Here is a 6188-nt window from a genome sequence, read left to right on the forward strand (position 1 = left end):
TAACATACATATGGATTGCTGGACCTAAAGTTTCCCAGCAAAACATTGCCCATAGCATCAGTCTGCCTCTGGTTTACTTTCTTCCCATAGTGCATCCTGGTGCCATGTGTTCCCCAAGTAAACAACGCACACTCACTTGGCCATCCACATAAAGAAAACGTGATTTATTAGATGATGCCACCTTCTTCCATTGCCCAGTGGTCCAGTTCTGATGCTCACATGCCCATTGTTGGTGCTTTCGGCAGTGGGCAGGGGTCAGCATTGGCACCCTGACAGGTCTGTGGCTACGCAGCCCTCTACACCAGAAATTGCGATGTACTTTGTATTCTGACACCTTTCTATCAGAATCAGCATTAACTTCTTCAGCAATTTGAGTTATAATAGCTGGTCTGTTGGATCGGACCACAAGGGCCAGCCCTCGCTCCCCACGTGCATCCATGAGCCTTGGCTTCACATGACCCTGTTGCTGGTTCACCACTGCAACTGTTCCTTCTTTGGACCACTTTAAATAGATACTGACCACTGCAGACTGTGAACATCCCACAAGGGCTGCTGTTTCAGAGATGCTCTGACCCAAACATCCAGCCATCACAATTTGGTTCATGTCAAACTCACACAAATCCTTATGCGTGCCCATTTTTTTCTGAGGGCCGGTGTTGCAACCTACTCCTGTTCAAACTCTATTTGTATATGTGAGTGTGAGCCAGCAGTGGGAGGATCGCTCTTGACCCCTGCCAGGTCACACATTCATTATTCCTCTTCTAAAAACACACCATAAGCTTAAACCTTCAACTAATACGTGTACAAATATGGAAATGTTCAGTTTATTTTTGAGTGACTTTCCATAGTATGGCTGTACATGGCAGGTGTGTCAGTAATGCGTTTCATGATAAATAGTTTTGTTCTGCCACTGCATGGACAAGGATTTAGGGTACACTAAAAAAATTACAATAATAAAAAGAAACTTCTAAAACCTTCAGTATCACCTTTTGTTCAATTACTTTTGCTGCAGTAAACTCTTTGTGGAAAAGCTAAAAACAGGGAAATTCACTTACAGTATAGAGTCTCCTGGTCGAAAAGGTAAATTAAAATGTTTGATGTAAAGTTCAACGCATGTTTGGGTTCACATCATTTTCCACTCCTCATTAACTGTTTGAAGCTTAGCACTGAATGAAACAACACTGGCTTTTCTTTATTTAATAAGCTGCACTCAAATAAGCTTACCCACAAGGCTTAAGCTTTTAAAGAATCACAAGGAAAAACTGCCCTTATACTACATTACTTTATCAATTTGTTTAATTCCTACTAAAACTCCTAAAGCAATCATTTGCCTTTAAAGACAATTACAAGCTTAATATCTTTACATTATGGACCCTTTTTTTTAACCCAGGAGTGTACTAGACAAAGTATGCCTACACATGTCCGCCAAAATGTCGATGTGGAATAATAAAAATAAAAACGACCAAACATCAAAAACTAATATTGACAGGTTTAATCTTCAGGGAGGAAATAACTGTTAATTGAACTGTCATGTCTTATGCACAGATACAAACTATCCAATATCCTCCAATCATCCCAGTGCCCAGAAAGTGAAAATTGCATTTCTAATGTTTTATTTTATGTATATTTGTGAGTAACCTCTTCTCAAGGGCAGAGTAAGGCAGAGTGATAGTTTTAATTTCAGTTGCTTCAACTATTTTTAAATTCATGTCTAATATAAACTTTTTATGTAACTGTGCAAAACATGTACTTAAATGTATATGCAACAGTATTAATATGCAACATTATTATAAAAAAGAAAAAAATTCCGCCATGCTTTTTTTCTGGCATGGAACTAATCTGGGTGGCCTAAATGCCCCAGCAGGGCTAAGGTCCTTTGTTTTTCAAGTTATAACAAGACAAGAACAAAATAGTTTCATTTTTAGCATCAGATTACATGGAATTTTGTGGAAAAAATAGACTGTCAAAAAGAAAAGTGTGCAATGAAATAAAAAAGTGACACTAATTTTGATTTCCTCCTAGCCCAGACTGTAGATTACTCCAGCCTGTAACTGCCATGTCAGGTGTTCACACATAGCCTGCATTACAAAGACATATTGTGTGGAATTTGGTTTGTTCATGCAACCTGCTTTACTGACAAATCTGTAACAAATCATGAGCTATGATTAAAAATATGCAATGTAACTAATTTCATGCATCATCCCTTTTTTTTCGCAATAGAGCTTTGGACGAGAAACTAAAAGTAGATAGACTGAGCACACATTGTCCAATTATAGTACAAGTTGCACAAAAGGGAAAGTGACAAAAAAGACTAAATGTAGGGCATTGCAGAATTGTAACACTTCCTAACAAATGCATCTACTTAAGTTTATGTAATAATCTGCCCCATTTCCTTCTTGTTTTGACTTCATAAAGATATTGACTGCACTATCAAGCTGAGCAGCACAAAATCAACACAAATGCCTATGGTTAATGAAATACACTCGATGCAGATCACATGAAATCTGGCCTCGGTCAGCGCATCGCAAAAGATTTTTCTAACATTAACCTTAGCTATTTGCCTTTAGGGGCTGAAAGCAGTGAAGCGTGGAGGCCGCTCAACTCGCTAGAAACTGCAAGGACACGGTACCTCATTCCCTCCCTTAATTGCATTTAATTAGGCTGTTTGCGACCAACAGGCTTAAGGTTTGACCCCTCCTAAGAGAAGACCGCTGAGAGCCAAACAATTAATCATTTAAGATTATTGTTATTTGATGTTATGATAACCAAGCACCTTATGACATGCAGATTCATTGAAAGCATGAGAAATTTTTCTGAGCATGTGTCGCATTGCACTATATGTTTTACACAGCCTGTCTGTTCCACAAAACAAAGCATTGTTCATATTCAGCTGGTAATGTTACTGGATAGATTAGATTCATTAACACAAAATACATATTTATATATATATTTATATCCGTCAGGGGAAGTAAGGTCTTTTCTGCTGGCTTAAACACTATCAGAATCACTGACTTGTGTTTTTATATATTTTTTTCTATTATCCCAGCCATTAGGGTTGCACAAGCCAGTGCATTTGGTCCCAAGCCCGGATAAATGGAGAGGGTTGCGTTAGGAAGGGCATCCAGCGTAAAACATGTGCAAATAAAATATGCGACTCACAAATCAGAATTTCATACCGCCTGGGTTACCAACGACCGCCACAGGTATTGTTAGCCAACAGGGTATTGGTGGATATTGGGCTTCTGTTGGCTGAAGGAGGAGAAGAAGAGGAGGAAGATGTCTACAGAGACGGCAGGAAAGGGAGAAGTGTAGGAGAGTGAAGGTTAGAGTGGGTACTTCAAATGTTGGTACTATGACTGGTAAAGGAAGAGAGTTAGCTGATACAGTGGAACCCCGTTGTACGAGCATAATTCGTTCTTGAAAATTGCTCGTGTGTCCATTTGCTCGTATGTTCGAACTGATTTTCCCCATAGGAATGAATGTAAAAGTGATTTAATCCGTTCGGAGATCTCATCCGATCGCTTATTTCTGCACTTAAAAAGTATTTGTAGCCTATTTTTAAAAACAAATACACAGCAAATACACAGCAAATGACCGTAATATAAACATAATTTAACACATTAACTTCAGGTGAGGCAATCCCCTGCCTATCTGCTCCCGGACCCGCCCTCCATTCACAAACCGCCGCTCGGCCACGCCCCCGCTGCCACAGTTATGTTTTTGCTGCACTGAACAACGAGAGCGACTGAGTGATACGTCATCAACTAAGCGACTGATGCGACCCTCCGCCGAAAACGGGGAACTGGCAGCGTGGGTTTGCTCGTGCCTTTGAAATTTGCTCGTGAAACAGGGTAAAATTTTGCGAGCGAGGTTGCTCGTATCTCCATTTGCTCGTACAATAGGTTGCTCGTACAACGGGGTTCCACCGTATGATGGAGAGGAGAATGGTAGATATGTTGTGTGTTCAGGAGACCAAATGGAAAAGGAGTAAGGCCAGGAACATTGGAGGTGAGTTTAAACTGTTCTATCATGGTGTGAATGGAAAAATAAATGGTGTGGGGTGATTCTGAAGGAAGAGTACAGTAAGAGTGTAGTGGAGGTGAAGAAAGTTTCTGATAGGGTGATGAACATGAAGCTAGAAGTTGTAGGGGTGATGATAAATGTCACCAGTGCCTATGCTCCACAAGTGGATTGTGAGATGGAGGAGAAGGAAAAACTCTGGAGTGAGTTAGATAAAGTGGTAGAAGGTGAACCTACAAAAGAAAGAGTAGTGATTGGAGCAGACTTTAATGGGCATGTTGGTAAAGGGAACAGAGGTGATGAGGAGGTGATAGGTAGGTTGTGGCTTTAAGGAGAGGAATGTGGAAGGGCAGATGGTGGTAGATTTTTTTTTTCTAAAAGGATTGCAATGGCAGTGGTAAATACTTATTTTAAGAGGAAGGAGGAGCATAGGGTGACCTTCATGTAGAGATTGGATTTAAAATGATCTCAAACGTTTAGCTATTTTATGAGCTGCTTAGTAGCTCCTGGATCCATGAACTCAAATGACTGTATAAGACTGTAGAAAGGACATTACTCATAATCTTACATTAAAGATTTTTATTCACACCCACACTTGATATCATCTAAATAAGGATGGGTTCCCTTTTGAGTCTGGTTCCACTCAAGGTTTCTTCCTCATAACATCTAAGAGAGTTTTTCCTTGCCATAGTCGCCATGGCTGCTCATCAAGGATAAATACACATTGCTCACCTTAACTCTTAAATTGTGTAAAGCTGCTTTGAGACAATGTCTGTTGTGAAAAGCGTTATAGAAATAAACTTGACTTGAATTGAGGTATAAGAGTGGAGGAAGGTGCACACAGATGGACTACATTCTATTCAGGAGTTGCAAACTGAAAGAGATTGGAGACTGTAAGGTGTTGGCAGGGGACAATGTAGCTGGACAGCATCGGATGGAGGTCTGTAGGATGGTTTTGGAGTTGAAGAAGAAGAGGAGGAGAGTTAGAACTGAAAAAAGAATTAGATGGTGGAAACTGAAGGAGGAAGAGTGTAGTGTGAGGTTCAGGGAAGAGGTCAGACAGGGGCTCGGTGTTGGTAAGGAGGTGCTGGATAATTGGCAACTACTGCAAAAGTGATTAGGGAGACATCTAGGTACTTGGTGTGACATCTGGAAATAGAAAGGAAGACAAAAAATCGTGGTGGTGGAATGAGAAAGTGCAGGGAAGCATAGGGAGAACAGAATTTGGATCAACAAAGTGATGAGAATTAGGGCAGAACTACAAAAAGATGCAGCAGCAGGTGAAGATTCATGTAGCTAAAGCGAAGGAAAAGGCACATGAGGAGCTGTATGAGAAGTTGGACACTAAAGAAGGAGGATGTGCTGTACATTAGAACAATAAATGATGGAGATAAAAGTGTGTTGACTAGTGAAGAAAGTGTGTTGAGAAGATGGTGGGAGTATTTTGAGCAGGTAACGAATGAGGAAAATGAGACAGAGAAGTATGTGAGGGTGGTGCAGAACATGTAGACTTCTGTAATGCTTTACTGTCTGGGTGTGAAAGTAAATGCATAAATAAGCTTCAGTTAGTTCAGAATTTAGCAGAAAGAGTCCTCACTAGAGCTAGAAAATATGACCACATCACCAGTTTTATAATCAGTCTACACTGGCTCCCAATTAAATCTCCAGTGATTATAAAATTCTACTACTGACGTATAAAGCACTTAATGGTCTCGCACCGCAGTATCTGAGTGAACTTCTGTACCAATATGATTCCCCCATGCCTACATAGATGTTGGTATTTGTTGGTACCTCAAATAATAAAGACTACAGCAGGGGCAAATCTTTTTCTTATAAAGCCACAGTTATGGAACAGCCTTCCAATCAGTGTTCAAGACTCTGACACAGTCTCAGTGTTCAAGTCGAGGTTGAAAACATATTTATTTAATCAAGTCTTTTATCAGTAGATTTTTTTTTAGGTAAATGAGCAGATCTGGAGGAATCATGGATGTATAGTATTCGGTGAACTGGGATATTTGTTTCCGTCGTCCCCTCACTCTCGCACGTTCACTCAGGTTTGCTTAAGGTGGTGTGGTGAGTTGTCTCTTATCCCAGAGATCTGTCATGTTTGTGTTACCTTTTGGTTCTCCCTTTTAGTTATGCTGCCATAGTCTTGGCAGAATCCCCAA

The sequence above is a fragment of the Silurus meridionalis genome, chromosome 21 (assembly GCF_014805685.1).
Source record: "Silurus meridionalis isolate SWU-2019-XX chromosome 21, ASM1480568v1, whole genome shotgun sequence".
Taxonomy (NCBI): Eukaryota; Metazoa; Chordata; class Actinopteri; order Siluriformes; family Siluridae; genus Silurus; species Silurus meridionalis.